The following is a 20259-nucleotide window of genomic DNA, read 5'->3' on the forward strand; positions in this document are numbered from 1 at the left end:
GTTTTATTACCTCCGGTGGCACTAAAGTAGCTCATGGGCCCTTAATTCTGGAACTATTAAAGGCCGTGCACCTGCCATCCAAGATTGCCATTATTCATGTTCATGCCCACCAGAAGGGAAATGATCCCACCGTCCATGGGAACCGATTGGCTGATGCGGCATCAAAAGCGGCCTCCCTACAACCTTATATTACCAATCAAATGGTGCTCGCACCCTCTCCCCCACCAATACTGGTCTCATTTGTCCCTGAACCATCAGAGGTTAGTCGCTGGGAGAACGTAGGGGCTACTAAGACACCAAGGGGGGAGTGGCAGCTACCTGATGGGAGAAGAGCCTTGCCCCGGGCTGCTCTGCGGTCTGCCTTATTTAAACTACACCAGGAAACACACGGTGGAGCAGAGGCCATGGCAGCTACTGTGAATAGACTTTGGTATGCCCCTGGAGTATTCCAGGAAGCTAAACAAGTCCTTGCTACCTGCGACATCTGTGCAAAATTCAATCCAAGGGGGGAACAAAAAGGCCCCCCCGGAGCAAGGTTATGGGCATATACGCCCTTTGAATGGCTCCAGATCGACTACTCAGAGATACCAAGTGCCAAGGCTACAAGTATCTTCTTGTAATTGTGTGCCAACTGACTGGCTGGACCAAAACATTCCCGACTAGATGAGCAACTGCCTTGGAAGTGGGGAAAACCTTATTGAACCATGTTATTCCTAGGTTTGGTCCTCCTAGGTCTATTGACTCTGATCAAGCGACTCATTTCACTGCTTAGATTATTCAATACATTGCAAAGGCCCTAGGTATCACCTGGCTTCTACACACCCCTTGGCGACTGCTATCTTCCGGACAAGTGGAGAGGATGAACCAAACTTTAAAACTTAAACTCTCTAAACTGTGTGCTCAGACTGGGTTAAAATGGCTTCAGGCTCTGCCTTTGGCCCTCTTGGCAGTTCGAACTGCCCCTAGGGGTCGGCTTGGTCTCTCACCTTTTGAACTTTTATTCGGCAGCCCATAAACCGGATTTGCTGACCCAGGCCCTGTGACTGATTTAGCCACTTGGGGGGACGAGGAGTTGACCAGATACGTTGTTTCCCTCCAAAATACTCTCATGTCTCTTCACAGGTATGCAGCCCAATTTCAGTCCTTACCCGCTGATGTACCTGCTCACCAGGTCGAGCCAGGGGATTGGGTCTATGTAAAAGAGTGGAAAATCGAGCCTCTCCAACCCCGGTGGGCTGATCCTTTTCAAGTCCTTCTTACCTCCCACACTGCAATTCGAGTAAGGGAATGGGATACCTGGATCCACCACACCCGAATCAAGCTAGCCCCTAGGCCGGGGCCAGAAGCAGACGACATCGGACTTTGAGGGAGCACCGCCAGCTCTTCCCACCGTGACCCGGAAGAGCCAGAAGCAGATGATACCTGGAAAGCTGAATCTCTCGAGGGACTGAAATTCTTGTTTCGATGAAATAAATCCTGAGATTTTATAACTATGAATTTACAGGTGGTGGTACAGTGGGTACTTCCTTTAAGTTTGCCCTTTGTACATGCCAACCTCCACCCAGCGGCCGGGTCCTTGCAGCAACTGGCCACATTGGGACACCTGTCTGATTGCTGGCTGTGTCACCAAACCCGTTCTGAGGAAGGAATAGGGTTGTGGGCTATACCTACAAAACTCTCTGAAGTATTCTCCTTACAGGTAGTACGGAAAGCTGAGTTGTGGTGGAAAGGAGAATACCAGTCCGATAAGTATGGGGAAACGTCTGAGGTTTGGCATCATAGTTGGGAGGCCCAAGGGGTCCCTCTCTTCGATATCCTTGGGTTTGGGTATAAGCTGGCCCTATGTTTTGAGGCTGTTGACGGGACTGGGAAGGAACTGGGTTACATTCCCTTAGAAGCCTGCAATCAAATCCTTAGGTTTAGTGTTAGAAATGGAACCTTTTTACTCCTTAAAAATTGGTGTAGACACCCAGAGACCTCCCTGCCAGTTTCAAAAGGCCTATATTGCGAAATTGACAGGTGAACGTTATCAAGGGGAGTGGTTTCCTTCATTCCTTCCCTTGGGTCCTATAAATGAGACCCATGCATATTATATGGACGTCTCCTCTGGCATTTTGTCTCCTCACTCATTCCTTGTAAAAATCTCTGAATGCCAGGGGGCGCTAGTAAGATTCACATCACACTTGTTTGCTGTTACATACTGTGAGGGTATCTTAAACAACACCCATGCCATGGGACATTTGAATGCATCCCATTGGCGGTGCCGGGGCCGGGTATTTGGCAACTCCAAACATTGAGATGTTAGGGTAGATTGGTGCCACCGAGTAGCAGGAAGCTCCCTCACCCTTTATTTACAGAGCCCCGGTCTGTATTTTATTTGTGGCCATAATTCTTATAAAGCCCTCCTGCTGGGTTGGCATGGCCGGTGTGGTGTGGCCAGAGTATTACCAGAAGTTCAAGTAAACACCACACTGGACTCACACCAAATCCTCAACCTGGGAAGCTACTCTCACAAGCTCTTCACCCCCTCCATAAGAACTTGAGCAAAACGCACTGAAAACCCCTTAGTAGTCACACAAAAGGGATTTCATTCCTTTGTTCGTGCGCTCATTCCTGGGTTGGGGGTAGCTGAGCTAGAAAGAGCAGTAGTAAATATTTCTGCAGAACTCGAGAAAACAGCTAATGCATCGATAGATGCTTTCCAAAAGCTGCCACGGGAAATTGATGAGGTAGCAGAAGTAGCTTTGCAAAATAGACGTGTGCTAGATGCCATGAATGCTGAATTGGGGGGGGCTTGTGCTCGCATTGGGGAAAAATGTTGTTTTTATGTTAATCACTCTGGCTTGATTGAGAAGGATTTACAAGCTATTAAGAATGCTGCTGTTGTTTTTCATGCTGTATCTCTTGATCACACCTTTAGTTTTGAGGACCTCCTCCCAGACCTTTGGTCATGGTTTACAGGGCTCTTCTGAACAATTGTTAAGTAGATTATTTTCCTCCTTTTCTCTCTATGTGTTGTTTGGGTAATGTTGCAATGTGCAAAATGTTTGTGTAGTGCCGTTACTAAGGGCTCTACTGTCCGTAGGAGAACACAATATCTCCCCCTCCAGCTTGATCGCAAAATGCGTAACAGGCCTGACAATTTGGGTTATCAGGCCCGAAGGGGGGACTGTGACAGTCAGTAAAGTTTCCCGCCCCCAACAGCTAGTTAGGCAGCTTAAGTAGGTGGCAACCACTAGGGGAAATTGGATACCTCAGGGACACAGTAGCCTGAACTTTTGAACTGTCTTGCCTTATCTGTCTTGAGGCAGTTGAAGCTAGTCCTGAACTGGTTTTTGCTGAGCAGATTGCAGGAGTACAGAGTTTGCTACCCACCAATCAAATGCTAACACGACCAAAGCCTGTGTGTGAGTGTGTATAAAAGATTTTTGTTTTTTGTATGGAGTTAGAGTTTTTGTATCTTAGTGCAAAGCTCTCCTTTCTTCTGCAGAATAAAGCAACCTTTCCTTATCCCTGTCTGGCTGTCATTGTCTCTCAGCTAGGCAGACCCAACATTTCAGTGACAATGAGGTAAGATTATCTCAGGTGCCAAAATGGTTTTATATCCCCTTCCCCGATTTCACTATCTCCAACTCCACTGATTGAGACAAATCATTTAGATTAATCTGAGCAATATATGAGGAAGAGACTTAATGAGATATTTACATAGATTTAAGGGAAGACTAGACCATTATGATAGTCTAGTCTGATCTCCTGCATAATACACAGACATTCCCTTTGTCTCTTAAGGTACCAGTATCTTCAAGGTGGCAGAACCACATTCCTTTGTCTAGGGTGGCATAATCTCACCCAGCCTGACAGACACACCTTGATAATGTAATGCCCAATATGTTTGTAATTTTGAATTTGTCACCAGTACATACGCCATACAGTAATATTAATGATCAGTATGTTATTAGCTTTCTATTGATATCTTCCATGACACCTTTTAGATACAGGTTATCACATTAGTAAGTTGGGGTACACTGAACTGGTCAAGCCAACTGAAACTCACTACCAAGTACCAGTGAGGCCCCTGCCCTCTTGCATTGGGATCCAATTCTGTTAGGGTCACAACAGGTTATTGAACTTCACCCACTGATTTCTCCATGAAGCCCATAACTCCTTGAGCTACAGCATATATTTTAGAAAGCTATCCAGTCTTGACTTAAAAACTTCAATTGATGGAAAACCCAATACATCCCTAGATAAATTGTTCCAAATGGCTAATAATCCTCAGGGTTAAAAACTATGTTTTATTTCTAATCTAGAAATCTTCTTAATCTTCCAAAAATTGTATCTTGTTATGCCTTTTCCTGCTACATTAAAGAACCATATCAGAAATTTGTTACCCATGGAGGTACTTGTAGACCATGATCAAGTCACTTCTTAACCTTCTCTTGGATAAATTAAAAAGATTAAGATTCTGTAGTCTCTCATTATACCTTGAATTTTTCAAGTAGCTCTTTTCAGAACCCTTTATAATTTCTCAGTGTCCTTTTTGAAGTGTGGACACTACAACTGAATTCAGTACACCAGGAATGGTCTGACTAATACAGAGGTATTATCACCTCCCTACTCCTATATGATATTCCTCTGTTTATACTTCAAAGGATCACATTTGCTCTGTTAGCTACAGCATCACACTGGGAGCTCATGTTCAAGTCATTATTTAACATGATTCCTAAGTGACCTGTTTTTGTTTCTAGATGTACGACCTTGAATGTGACTATGGTAAAGTATGTCTTGAATAAATGAACCTGTTGTTAAGAAAGGCCCTACTGGGCCAGACCAAATGTCCATCTAGCACAGTATCCTGTCTTTTTACAGTGGCCAATGCCAGGTGCCTCTGTGCCAGATTTATGTTACCAATCTGCCCGGGGTGTCAGGTGATCAGGCTGAGGCCGCAGGATCTTTAGGGAAGGAGATGGAGGAACACACCAAGTGACTAAATTTTAAAGCTTTATTAATAAAATAATAAAATAAATAACAGCGGAGAGTGCTGGGGGTTCCCCATGTCACTCAGAGGAAGGAAGAAAGCCTTAGTGCCCAAAGCCCTAACCCACTTTCATACTCACACCCGCACTACCCGAGGCTAGCCAAGCCTGGGTGTAACATAAGAAGAAGAGGGGCAAGGGTGGATAGGAGTTCTTGTCCCATGCACGGTCATCCAGGGTCCGCTGTTGATCTCTGACTGGCTTTGGCTCTCGGGAGGATTTTTCAGTCCTGGGTTCTTTTGGGGGTGTTTCATTCAGGGACCTCTGCTCCTGGTGCTCTTTGTACCAGTCCAAACCAGCTTTCTGTGGCCTTCTCAGCTTTCCCAAAACGCACCAGCTCCAGGGACGTGAAACCTTGTGGTCCCGCCCCCCCCCCACTTGTTGGCCTTCGCCGTCTCACTTGTTTTTGCACTCTTTGCAGTCCTACTCAACTTAGTTCTTCTTTTCTCATGGTTGGCTGGGGTTGGGTAAGATGTGAATGCAGCTGCAGACTTCTTGCCATGACCTTGGACCGGGGCCAGCATCTTATCTTCAGACTGAGCTAGCTGAAGTGTTGAGTTTACCTGTTCTTTGTTCTCTTCTTCCCTCCCCTCAACCTGCAAAGGAATCTTCCACTTCACATTCACACCTTTAACCCTGCCCAAAATGCCTTGCGATGCTTGCAACAGCGTTAGCAACATACAATGCTGATCTGCCATTGGGTTGTGACATTCCAGAGAGAATTAACAGAACAGGTAATCATCAAGTGATCCATCCCCTGTCGCACATTCCCAGCTTCTTCCAAACAGAGGCTAGGGACACCATCCCTGCCCCTCCTGGCTAACAGCAAATGATGGATCTATCTTCCATAAGCTTATCTAGTTTTTTTTTAACCCTGTAATAGTTTTGGCCTTCACAACATCCTCTGGCAAAGAGTTGCACAGACAGACTGCGTTGTGTGAAAAAATACTTCCTTTTGTTTGTTTTAAACCTGCTGCCTGTTAATTTCACTTGGTAACCCCTAGTTCTTGTGTCATGAGAAGGAGTAAATAACACTTCCTTATTTACTTTCTCCACACCAGTCAAGATTTTATATACCTCAATCATATCCCCCCTTAGTCATCTATTTTCCAAGCTGAAAAGTCCCAGTCTTATTAATCTATCCTCATACCAAAGCCCGTTCCATTCCCCTAATTATTTTTGTTCCCCTTTTCTGAACCTTTGCCAATTCCAATATATCTTTTTTGAGATGGGGGTAACCAGGACTGCATGCAGTATTGAAGGTGTGGGCATACCATGGATTTATATAATGGCATTATAATACTTACTGCCTTTTTTTAAATGGTTCCTAACATTCTGTTAGCTTTATTGACTGCCTCTGCACATTGAGTGGATGTTTTCAGAGAACTATCCACAATGACTCCAAGATCTTTCTTGAGTGGTAACAGCTAATTTAGATCCCATCATTTTGTATGTATAATTGGGATTATGTTTTCCAATGTGCATTGCTTTGCATTTAGCAACATTGAATGCCATCCACCATTTTGTTGCCCAGTCACCCACTTTTATGAGATCCCTTTGTAACTTTTCACAGTCAGCTTTGGACTTAATTATCTTGAGTAATTTTTGCACTGTCTGCAAACTTTCCCACCTCACTGTTTACCTCCTTTTCCAAATCATTTATGAAGATGTTGAACAACAAAGGTCACATTACAGCTCCCTGGGGACCCCTGCTATTTACCTTTCTCCATTCTGAAAAATGACCATTTATTCCTACTTTCTGTCTTTCTATCTTTTAATTGGTTATTGATCCATGAAAGGACCTTCCCTCTTATTACATAACTGCTTAGTTTGCTTATGAGCCTTTGGTGTTGGATTTTGTCTAAGGATTTCTGATAGACCAGGTTCATTATATACACTGCATTGTTCTTGTACACATGCCCCCTCAAAGAATTCTAATAGATTGGTGAGGCCTGATTTGCTGGCTCTTTCCCAACATAGCTTTGTTGGCTCTTTCCCAACATATCATATTCACCCGTGTCTGATAATTCTGTGTTTTTACTGTAGTTTCAACCAATTTGCCTGGTAGTGAAGTTAGGCTTATCAGCCTGTAATTGCAAGGATCACCTCTGGAGCTTTTTTTAAAAAAATCGGTGCTACACTAACTATCCTCCAGTCATCTGATACAGAGGCTGATTTAAGTGATAGGTTACATACCACAGTTAACAGTTCTGCATTTTCAGATTTGAGTTCCTGCATAACTCTTGGGTGAATATCCTGTGGTCATGGAGACTTATTACTGGAGACTTATTACTTATTATCAATTTGTTCAAACACTTCCTCTATCAAACCTCAGTCTGGTGTTGATAGAGGAGCACTACATTGATTTTTGCATAGTGCTATTTTTTATAAGAATGTCATGCAGGAGTAAGTCAGTGGCAAAAGTATAGTATATCAACACAGTTAACTTTATCAACCAAACTTATGATCTCATTAAAAAAAAATTGTCAAAAATTTACTTGACAACTCTATCCCTGTGAGTTTAAGTTGCTCTTTGCTTTCTTGTCTAATAGGAACAACTGAAGTTAAGTATTGTAAATCAAATTAAACGGGAATTTTGTGGACACTCATTCCATCCCTAAGGAAATGACAAATTCATAGACTTCAAAAGAATTCCTGACTACTCAGAAGCTATTATAGTACTTCAAGAGTTAACTTGATTTACCAGACAATGCAGACTACCCAGACAAGTAATTTATAATTAACTTGCATTTGTTTAAGTAATGTATTATGGATCCTGTTTTCAAAAGGTCTTCAAAGTGGCCTCCATTTGTATTTGCATGTACTACTATTGTGCATATGATTTTCAAGCACAGAGACCTGCATACCTGCAAATTGTGGCTTTTGCACATGCAATTTATATAGCCTATACATGCAATAGAGATCTTAGATGCTAAATATACACACATGTGTGAGTGTTGAAAACTGTGCTGACAGGTATCCTATGAGCACCCATGAAGAATAGGATGAGGAGCCTTTGAAAATTTGGCCCATAATTTAGACTCAGAATTTATGCTTCAACACACATTTGTCAAATATATATTTTTCCAACTCTTTTACATTCAAGTTTTAATAGTTAAAGAGTAAACATTGAGATATTTGCACAAGTAGAGGTCACTTTTTCAAAATTATACACTAGACTATGTACATAATTTTTTTCTATATACTTTGGAAATACACACACATACACATGCGTTCCATTAATCTGAAAAAAAAAATTCTTGCATCTGTAATGTGCTGAAAAGCTAGGCTATCAAAACACAATTTAGTCCTAACAATTCTGGCTTTCTGTCCCTGAAAACACACCACAGATCTGTTACAAAGATTGACAAGAAATATGTCCTTTCAGAGATGTGCTGGTTGGAAAAATGTCAAGCAAGCTTGACATGAAGAATTGGTCAAACAAAAAATGTCCATCACATATAAGCTGGGAGGGCTGAAAATGGATCTGACATTTCTTATAATAACTGAAATACAGGCAGAGAAAGTAACTTTTTTTCCTCCATCTAATCACTTTTTTTTAAAATGAAGATGCAGAAATATGCTGGCTTTATGAAGGTATCTCCATGTGAGTGAGCACTGTGTAGGAGATTGAATTTAGAACTCTGTTTAAACCTTTGTTCTTTTTTAAATGTTGGTTAAAATGGTAATTTAGGGTTCCAGATGCAATGTCTAATTTACAAGTGAAAATAAATAATGAAAACCTAGCTCTGCAAACTCAACCTGAAATTTGAATTCAAGCTTGGGATATTTTAACTAACCTAACACCAACAGTGAAGAGTCTACAAAGGGGATTTAATAAATAATTTTGCTAATACATGTGCCAGAAGAGAATCCAGTTCACTCTCCCACTCATTCGGAAGTACTGAAAGGAGTTCAAAGTAGTGTAAAAGACATTTTTGTTACTAAAATAAGCAGATATGACTGACTATGCATAGAAAGCAGATCAGCTGAGTAGAAGTCTCTTCATGTAGTAACTATTTAGTTTAATATTTTAATAAGAAGACAGTTTATTTAAATAAGACAGAATAATAATTTAATAATAGTTAATATAATTCTCTGGAACACATTTCTAAAGTTAGGCAATGTGAGAGTTTGATCTGTACTTTTCCTGATTATGTATTTTCAGCACAATAGCTAAAAAGGTTTGGAGGGAAAGAGATTTCTGTTGGGGAGAAGGAGGAAAGCCAGCTCTGGTCAGCTTAATTTGCATTTTACCAGTACTTGCACCATCTACATTTTTGTTGTTTTGATTAAAAGGTACACTTAAGGTTTAAGTGCATATGTGATAAATAGTTATCCTTATTGTCTAACAAAAGGGCATAGGAACTGAACTAAATATGTCGTGCATGAGGAATCACTATGTGGCTTCAAGATGTGAACTAGGGTTGGATAATGAAGCTTGGGCTCTGACATAGAAGCTCTATTCCCAAGGATCAGGGACTCTGTCTAAGGGTCCTGTATTGCTCTGAGTTCTTGCACATGGAGATCTTGCACCGTGAGGAGAAATCTATGGATGAGGCTTGACCAGTTCAGGTAGCAGATCTGAATCCACAGAGTCCTGACTGTTCCTGCAGCAGAGCTGATGTCTGCTGAGGATCACCTTGACCACCAGCAGCAAAGTTAAACAGACTTCCCGTCCAGACCACAGGGACCAGAGTGGACACCACAACTGGGTCAGCAGAGGCAAGTTGAGCTTCTTCTGTGAGGCTCTGACCCACTTAGTGCTGGGACAAGCTGAGTCACAGAGCTAGGCAAGGTAGCCAATTATCAGGGGCGACCAGGCTGAGCAGCTGTGAAGGGACCGCAGCCAGACCAACAGAGGCATGACTCACCACTAGTAAACTTGCTGAAAAATGCATCTGGGAGAGCACCAAAATTACGGGTGAATTTAGGTCAAATTCAGCAAACAGTTTTGGCCAAAAGAATCTGAAAACAAAAATTTCAAAACAGTCTATTCACATCAATATTTTGTTTTAAAAGTGTCAATTCAAATTGACAATCTAAACATTTTTTGTTCTACCCAAACATTATTTTTTGTTTTTGTTGGCAAACCTCCCCAAAAATAAGTTTAGGTTTGAAACTAACAGGTCTTTTTGTCTGATTTTTTTCAGTGCAGTGACTGAACCAAAACAAAAATCAATTATTTGCTCACCTGTATCTAAGAGTATATCCTTCTCCTAGTCTTTTCAATGGAAAATAATTACAATTCATTGTGTGTGCGAGAACATATCATTAATTATACTTTCTGGTACTATGCTACCCAGTTACTTGTGCGTACTTGGTATCTAAGCTTTACAACATTCTTTATGCTCTCATCCCTAATTATCAATGTGTTATGCAATTTACATACATAAACTGTGAAAACAATAAATGTTCCAAATAAAAACGGTGAGACAGATGGTGAAGTGATGCAGATAAACACTAGATGTTTGGGTATATTCGACGAAAAACAGAACACAAAGCAAACTTTCACTTTGGACGTATTCCAGTTGCCTAGAAGCCACAAACCTTAATTTGCACATTCAGGCATCAGCATGTTCACTACACTTTTATCATGGTCTGATTACTTAGCTGGAAGACATTACAACATTAACAACTTTTCTTCAGTTAATACACAAATTAGGTTGTACACTACATTTGTAGTAGCTGGCAAGGATACCTTTATATCATGCTGTGCCACTCTCCAGTATATGCTTATGGCAATATCTTTTATGGAAGACTTATCAATGATGTTTTCTAGCCTATCAGCTGAATTGCAACATTTCCATTATGGCACGAATCTACAAGGCTACAGAGATGGCTAGACAAATAGATTGAAAACTATTTTTTCAAAATGACTAATAATTATTAGTACCTCCATTTTTGCACGTGCAAATTTGAGACCCTATAAAAGGGCCCAATTTTCAATGGATAGGTGCTCAGCATTTTGTGAAAGTTATGCTACAACTAATATTATTCAATTTGGTGCATTCCAAAACTAAGGCACCCAAAACCACATAGTGCTTTTAAAAATGTAGACCCAGTTGAATAATAAGTAATTAAACAGTTTTTGTTTTTCAGGTTTGATATAATTAATAGTATAGCTCAAATAAAAAAAAAGTGTAACAGATCCAGCTCCCAATTGAACCAACCTGGAACTTTGAAATCCCAATTGTCTTTCAGGAACCCGTATTATTCTGTGGGATTCACTGTCGAAGGTTGGAAAACTTCAGGGGAGGAAGAATTTTAAGTTTCAAGGGCTGCGTACACATTTTGTGTACTGTAATCTAACAATGAATTTTGGTCAACTCTGCTAAGAAACCATGCAACAAATGAAATGAAAACAGCTAGAGCTTTCTCTCAAACACAATGGACCACATTTACTTCTGGTGTAACTTACTTACATCAGTGATATCTGGGCCATTGTTTCAAGATAGTTAAAAGGGGAAACACAACATAATCATGTGTGTTGGGGGCAGGAGTGAGGAATTTGAAACAAGACAAGAGAAATGATAGTGATAAGAACTAGATGCATTAAAATATCAAATGAACAATCATATTAATTAAGCAATACGTTATACCATGGCTCTTCATCATTATCTTTTAATGATGGGAAGTCAGAATCTTAGCAAGGCGACTGTTATATGGAGAAGAATTATTAATCTCATGTACCATTTATGCACTTAATTCTGATAATCCAAATTCCAGAGTGGCAGGGTGTTAATATAAATTTTGAGGGGAAGCAGAGTCCTCTCCATTCTGAGATATTATTTTCTCACTTTCATATTATTTTGGATGGGGATTTTAATTGTATCCTAGAAACTCAACTGTATCAATTACCCCCTTTCAGAAGTATATTCTGAGTAGATTGGCAGGAAACCTTTCTTTGCTTGATATGGAGATTATTACACCCTGAATAATCCCACTTCACTTTTTTTGCATACCATAGTGCACATTCCCAAACTGACTTTTTCTTATCTAAACTGTGTGCTCTCAGGAAGTATCAGTAATGTGTCGTTTTACACGACTTACTGTTGTAATGGACCAAGCTTTCAGCTTCTGAAGTATATTTACAACAATTTAAAGACTTCAAAGGATATTAATCCCTTTAAGAACAGCAGTCCAATTCTCTTCAGAAAACTGCAAAGGCATTATTGGAGGGTTGTTGTTAGGTTCTTCAGCCAAGTGAAGAGACTCAGCCCTGGTCTACACTACGAGTTTAGGTCGAATTTAGCAGCGTTACATTAATTTAACCCTGCACCCATCCACACAACAAAGCAGTTTTTTTCAACTTAAAGAGCTCTTAAAATTGGTTTCTGTACTCCTCCCCCAAAGAGGGGATTAGCACTGAAATCGACCCAGACATGCCACTTCTATGATGAGCTGCATGCCATTCTAGGAGGTGCAGCCATCACTACCCCATCCCTTTGCTTTGACTCCATCAATCGAGTAGCATGTAACAGGGATGCGGGTTTTGGGGATGAGGAAGATGATAGCTCACAGCAAGCAAGCGGAGAAACCATTTTCCCCGACAGCCAGGGACTGTTTCTCACCCTGGACCTGGAGCCAGTACCCCCACAACCCCACCCAAGGCTGCCTCCTGGACCCGCCAGGTGGAGAAGGGACCTCTGGTGAGTGTATCTTTGTAAATATTATACATGGTTTAAAAGCAAGCGTGTTTAATGATTAATTTGCCCTGGCATTCGTGGCCAGTACAGCTACTGGAAAAGTCTGTTAACGTGTCTGGGGAAGGAGTAGAAATCCTCCAGGGACATCTCCATAAAGCTGTCCTAGATGTACTCCCAAAGCCTTTGCAAAAGGTTTCTGGGGAGGGCAGCCTTATTCCATCCTCCATGGTAGGACACTTTACCACCCCAGGCCAGTAGCATGTAGTCTGGAATCATTGCATAACACAGCGTATGGTCCCAGTGTTTGCTGGCATTCAAACAACATCCGTTCTTTATCTCTCTGTGATATCCTCAGGAGAGTGATATCATTCATGGTCACCTGGTTGAAATAGAGTGATTTTATTAAGGGGACATTCAGAGGTGCCCCTTCTTGCTAGGCTGTTTGCCTGTGGCTGAACAGAAATGTTCCCCGCTGTTAGCCATGCGGTGGGGGGACGGGTGAAGCGATCATCCCAGAGAATTGGTGTGTGTGGGAGGGCGGGGGTTAGTTGGGTTTATGCCACATGTTAACCCAAAAACTGCAGCCCCTCCTTTTAAATTGCCAACCCATTTTAAATGGCCAACCCAACAGCTGCTTGGTATGGGAATTGAGGGCGCTCACGGAGAAACAAACAGAACTTTCACACCGTAGCCTGGCCAGTCATGAAACTGGTTTTCAAAGCTTCTCTGATGCACAGTGCATCCTGCTGTGCTCTTCTAACCGCCCTGGTGTCTGGCTGCATGTAATCAGCGGCCAGGCAATTTGTCTCAGCCTCCCACCCCGGCATAAACGTCTCCCCTTCACTGTCACAGATATTGTGGAGCGCACAGCAAGCAGTAATAACAATGGAATATTGGTTTTGCTGAGGTCTGGCCGAGTCAGTAAACTGCGCCAGCGCGCTTTTAAACGTCCAAATGCACATTCTACCACCATTCTGCACTTGCTCAGCCTATAGTTGAACAGCTCCTGACTACTGTCCGGGCTGCCTGTGTATGGCTTCATGAGCCATGGTATTATGGGGTAGGCTGGGTCCCCAAGGATAACTATAGCCATTTCAACATCCCCAATTGTTATTTTCTGGTCTGGGAAGAAAGTCCCTTGCTACAGCTTTTGAAACAGACCAGAGTTCCTGAAGATTTGAGAGTCATGTACCTTTCCCGACCATTCCACGCTGATGTCGGTGAAACATCCTTTGTGATCCACCAGTGCTTGCAGCACCACTGAAAAGTACCCCTTGTGGTTTATGTACTTGCTGCCTTGGTGCTCTGGTCCCAAGATAGGGATGTGGGTTCCGTCTGTCGCCCCCTCCACAGTTAGGGAATCCCATTGCAGCAAAGCCATCCACTATGACCTGCACATTTCCCAGTGTCACTAGTCTTGATATCAGCAGCTCTTTGATTGCCCTGGCTACTTGGATCACAGCAGCCCCCACAGTAGATTTGCCCACTCCAAACTAATGCCCGACTGACTGGTAGCTCTCTGGCATTGCAAGCTTCCACAGGGCTATAGCCACTCTCTTGTGAACTGTGATGGCTGCTCTCATCTTGGTATTCTTGCGCTTCAGGGCAGGGGAAAGCAAGTCACAAGTACCATGAAAGTGCCCTTATGCATGCAAAAGTTTCGCAGCCACTGGGAATCGTCCCAGACATGCAACATTATGCGGTCCCACCAGTCTGCTTGTTTCCCGGGCCCAGAATCGGCATTCCATGGCATGAACCTGCCCCATTAACACCATGATGTGCACACTGCCGGGGCCCGTACTTTGAGAGAAGTCTGTGTCCATGTCCTCATCACTCTCGTCACCATGCTGCCGTCGCCTCCTCACCTGGTTTTGCTTTTGCAGGTTCTGGTTCTGCATATACTGCAGGATAATGCATGTGGTGTTTACAGTGCTCATAATTGCTGCGGTTATCTGAGCGGGCTCCATGCTTGCCATGCTATGGTGTCTGCGCTGAAAAATGGTGCGAAACAATTGTCTGCCGTTACTCTGATGGAGGGAGGGGCGACTGACGACATGGCTTATAGGCTTGTCTTACAGGGAATTAAAATCATCAAAGGGGGTGGGTTTGCATCAAGAAGAAACACACGCAACTGTCACACAGGATGGCCTCCTCAAGGATTGAACTCAAACCCCTGAGCTATCTCACTCCGCACTAGTCATAGAGGGAGGGAGTGGGGAACAAATTAATACAAATGAATACAAAACAAATTTGGTCTCTTTCTTGTTTTGATCCACTTCATCTCTCTTAGGCTGGCAGCAGACGGTGCAGTACAACTGCTAGCTGTCGTCGTCTCTTGGGTGCTCGCCAGAAGACAGTGCAGTACGACTGCAGGCAGGATTGACTCTCTATGAGATGAAACTTAAAAAGAGAATGACCTGGAGTCACTCCCACTTATGTCCAGGCACTCCAACAGAACTCACCGAGGTCTGCCAAGAGTGCTCATGTCTGCCCATGCACCTCTGACTGACCTCATTGAGGTCGGCTAAAAGAGCACCCAGGAGATGACGACGATGCTGCCAGAAGCCAATGAGCTGCTGATGTGTAGCAATGCAGGACCACGTCTGCCAACACCCAGGAGACGTACAGTGACAGTGAGCTGAACGGGCTCCATTTTTGCCGTGGTATGGTGTCTGCACGGGTAACCCAGGAAAAAAGGCTCGAAACAATTGTCTGCCATGGCTTTCACGGAGGGAGGGAGGGAGAGGAGGCCTAACAACATGTACCCAGAACCACCCACAACAATGTTTTTGACTTATCAGGCATTGGGATCTCAACCCAGAATTCCACAGCGTGGAGGAGACTGCAGGAACTGTGGGATAGCTACCCACAGTGCAACGCTCCGGAAGTCGATGCTAGCCTCAGTACTGTGGACACACTTCACCGACTTAATGGTCTTAAGTGGGGACACACACAATCGACTGTATAAAATCGATTTCTAAAAAATTAACTTCTATAAATTCGACCTAATTTTGTAGTGTAGACATACCCTCAGATTTAAGCGTCTAGAATTAGAGTGACAAATCAAGGGACGACAAGCAAGAGTCTCAAAGAATTGTAAAAATGATAATAAAGTGACCCATGAAACAACCACGGAAGTATTAGATCTTCTGTGAGCAGAGTTAGGCTGTCTTTTATGAATTCAGGAAAACTACACTCAGAGAAATAAAGGAGAAAGACTTTGTCCCAAGCTTCTGAATGATCTGTTGCTCCTGCAATTATATCAGCAAAGATTAATATGTATATATGGGTAATAAACTCTGTTCAATGCAATTTTAGAGCATTTTGTAAATATTATATCTCTATATACACACACACCAATCAGGGGCTCAGAAAACATTTCATACTACTTTAAGGAAATGAACTTGCACTGACTACATTCTGGATTCCAAGATGGAGTGAATTAGCCTATTCCTGCTATTTTCTTTCTTAAAGGAGACAAAGCTCCTGGCCCCAGTAGTGGAGTTGGGCAGGGGATTTTACACAATTTGATGAATCCTGTAGCCTCTACAACATTGCAAGATTTTAACAAAACTGTTAACAATAGGGCTTTCTCACTGTCTAAAATCTGGCTCAGCTGATAAGGCTTATCAGGATTATCTTTTACTGCTATTAGTTAAACCTGAGCAAAGCACATTTATTGTGAGTAGACACTCTAATGCATGGTAGGCACTTGCTTCATTTTATTCCCTTTGTGTCTCTGGGAGGCCATCTGATCTCTTTTGATGCAGAGGTGGCCTTTGTTGTTGTTTTTGTTTTGTTTGAGCATTGGCCTGCTAAACTCAGGGTTGTGAGTTCAATCCTTGAGGGGCTATTTAGGGAACTGGGGTAAAAATCTGTCTGGGGATTGGTCCTGCTTTGAGCAGAGGGTTGGACTAGGTGACGTCCTGAGGTCCCTTCCACACCTGATATTCTATGATTCTATGATTGTAAGTACTCTGGCATCATTACTTCTGATGATGGGTTAGGGTTAGGGTCTAAAGGAGTCTTTCTATTGACTTCAGTGAACTTTAGCTCAGGCCTTGTAAACTAGAGCAGGTGTAAATTTTCTTAATTTTAGCTGTCAATGATTTTTTTTAAATTCTACTTTTGATAGAGAAAAAAGAAAAAATTGAAAATATTCATCACATTATTTTCAGGTATTTCAGCCAAGCTGGTCAAAATTTTCAAAGGTAGAAAAAATAATAGAACTTTACTTTAAAAAAAACATCTTTGCAAAAAATAAACATTTTCAGAAAAACGTGTATGTAAACCACCTCTACTATAATCCTTTGCGCCAGCTATGGTGGTGTGAGGATAAATAGCTACAAAATCCTACAGTATTCTGCCCTCCCATTATTTTCATACTATTCTCTTAAGACTATTAGCATGGACCAAATACCTCTATGATGGCAGAGACGATTCTGAACATTGGTACTTCTCTCATTCAGCTTCTAACACATGCTTTTTTAAAAAATAGTGGAACAGGTCAGAGACTACCACATATTTTACATAGGCCATAGAAAAACATACACATGGGAATGATTGCCAGTCAGTGCCAATTTTTACTGGATTAAAACTGGAAGAATTTGGCAGTGAAAACCATTTTATGGGCAACTTTTCAAGAGTACATGGCTTTTTGGAATCGTGTTAGATGAAGTGGTTACATACAAACTATCATCTGGGACACAGGACAGCAATTTGTTATCTGAAAGGAAAATACAAGTGAAATCAAAGAGAGAGTTCTAATAAAATATTATTAGCTTTGCTTTCTGGATTCTAGTACCACCCACATCCCTACCCTTCCCGCCAGTGCTATAGATTGTACTGCACTGAAGTGGTGCAGCAAAATTTGTTTTTTTGGGGGGGGTGAGAATTCATCATATGAAATTTCTGGGTTTTGGTTAGCATTTGACATAGGATGTTGCTGAGTTAACGGTCCTATTTTTCTCCTTAAATCCAAGCGATTTTTATCTCATTTGAAACACATTCCATAATGAAAACCTTACTGTGCTGATTTATAACACCCACATTTCCAGGACACTTCATAATTATTCATTAAAGTTCAGTGCTTCAAAAGAAGTTGAAACTGATACCAAAGAGTATGAGAATCCTTAATATAACTCATTAAAAGTGTTCTTAAAGCCAGTGCCTAGCATGTGTTTCAAAAGTTTCACTTTATGCCAACAGTATGCCAAGTGCAAATGTGGCCAATTAAACAGAAAAGTACTAATTAGGAAAAGAATATTTTATTTAATGAAATACAATTTAATATTTAAATATTTATGTATAGATTGGCTTCCCACATCTACTATTGGAAAATGTTTTACAAATATGCAAGTCTGCAACAAAACCATTTGCATTTAGTTTCTGATGGTTTTTATAGAATAAGCAATTTTTTAAAAAAATGCTGCTAATTATTACTTAATAACAAAAATACTCCTCTTTCATAACTGGTACATCTTTAATTGTTTCTTTAAAAAAAATTAAAAATCCTGAATTAATACAGCATATCTATAATTGTGAATTAGTTAGTTAGGATCAAAGCCACAATGGGTCACCTAATTCAAAGAAGCTCAGGGACTTTAAAAGGGAGAGAGAACAACTGTGATATAAAAAACCCTTTAGATAGTTTACTTTTTATCTTGTTGTCCAAAGGGCCTTATTGAGAATCCTTTGCAAACTCTAGAGCTCATTTGGAAGTTAGAAAGTAACTTCTCATTTCCATGTGTTTTTACCTTCCTTTTATTCAATTTATTTTTACGCTGTGAAGTGAAATTGCTTCAGCCCCTCAGTCAATCTCTTTGCTCACAACTTAATGTTGAGAGACTAATTCTAAACAAAACTATAGAGAGATTTGTCTTAGCCCAGAAATGGTTTGCCTGATTCTCCTCTCCCCCGCAGAAGTTTTGCACAGATGTAATATCATTGACTTCAGTGGACTCACTGCACTTACCGGTGTGCAGTCAAAGTCTGACAATGCACCTCAACAAAGTCATCTCCTCTCCATGCTCCAAAGGCAGTTATAGAGCCTGAGCTGAAGTCAACTGCGTGTTTTTGTATTTAGTTCAATGGGCTTTGGATCAGGTCCACAGATTTCAATCAAAGGAACTTTTTAACAATGATGCATATGAAAGTTATATAAAACAAATGCTTTCCGATATGATTTCTATTCACTGTGAAGCTTAAAGCAACAGCAAAAACATTTGTACATAATTTGATCAGGACTCATTGGGTGAAATCCTGGCCTGTTTAAAATCAATGGGGCCAGTAATTTCACCAATTATATTTAGTTTCCGTTTCAAGACAGTTAATATTTGTGATGGTGAATAATTTTTAAATTGATGTCTGTTTACTATCTCCATAGAGATCTACCAGTTCTAGTCAATTCTCAAAAGCAGGGTCATGCAAAGAACAATGTCTTTAGATTAGTAATTAAATTTAGAGCACAGTATAAGCCATTTTTAAAACCATTTTTTAAAAGTTTAGTTGGTCTGTCTAGATGCACAGGGTTTATTTTGAATTAATTATTCCTGCCTGAATTTTTTAAAGCAAAAAGTTGGAAACAAAAAAAAAGTACATGGTAAATAATAAGATGCATAGCTCTTTAGTTTATACAGTAATCAGTGTTTTATTTGCTAGATATTGCATGTGTCTCTGAGGCATAGATCCGCTTACTTGGTTTGCCTTGCCAGGCTTTATCTTTATATGTTGAAGAATTTCAAATTAAGATAATCTTCCTGGAGAAGTGAGGGAATGATACTACTCCTAATATAAGATGATAACTTGCATGCTGTAGGCAGTTTGGGGGATTGTAATGAAACTGAGATGCATATGCATATAAACTGCTTTAGGATAACTGCTGGAGGTGCAATTGCCAGTCGGGGTGGGGGTGGGGGAGTGGGATTGGATTTCAAGTTGCAGACTTTAGAGGCTTTGGAATACTGAGAAACAGTAAAATTTTATTGGTAGAAACATTCCAGCTGTGCAATAATTGTATGTTTATTTGTGATAAACCCAAATCTCTGCTTTGTAACATGCAGTTATACCCACGAATAGCCAAAAGTTTTCAAAAAAAGGAGGAACACCAAGACAGAGGTCTTTTTTGAGAGAGAAGGGTTGAACATTATATATGTATATTTTAGAACGTGGTGAAATTGCTGTAACTTTTAAAATAAAAATGGTTTCTTTCAAGGTTGATAAGTTCACAAAATGAAGAAAGTGTTTAAAAATAGAGCTTATGAAAATATATTAGGATGACTGAAAACTTATTGGCTTGACATTTTCACTCCTTTTTTTCACTTTTTGAGCTGTTTTGGTTGAGTCTTTTCACCTGCGGTACATGGTACTAATCCTGTTTTTCTGACTAGTGAAGTTTATCTCTTGTGGAAACTGCACATTCTTTTCTGGTTGCTGTTTGGATGCTTGCCCCAGTCTCCTTTCCCTCTTCATTATAGTAACCTATACGTCCAGCTCCACTCTCTTCCCCTTCCTTCCTTTTCCTCATGATTTTGTCAGTTCATTCCTTCCTGCTGCCTTGCCTCAATCTAACTCTA

This window comes from Mauremys mutica, chromosome 2 (assembly GCF_020497125.1).
Source record: "Mauremys mutica isolate MM-2020 ecotype Southern chromosome 2, ASM2049712v1, whole genome shotgun sequence".
Classification (NCBI taxonomy): domain Eukaryota; kingdom Metazoa; phylum Chordata; order Testudines; family Geoemydidae; genus Mauremys; species Mauremys mutica.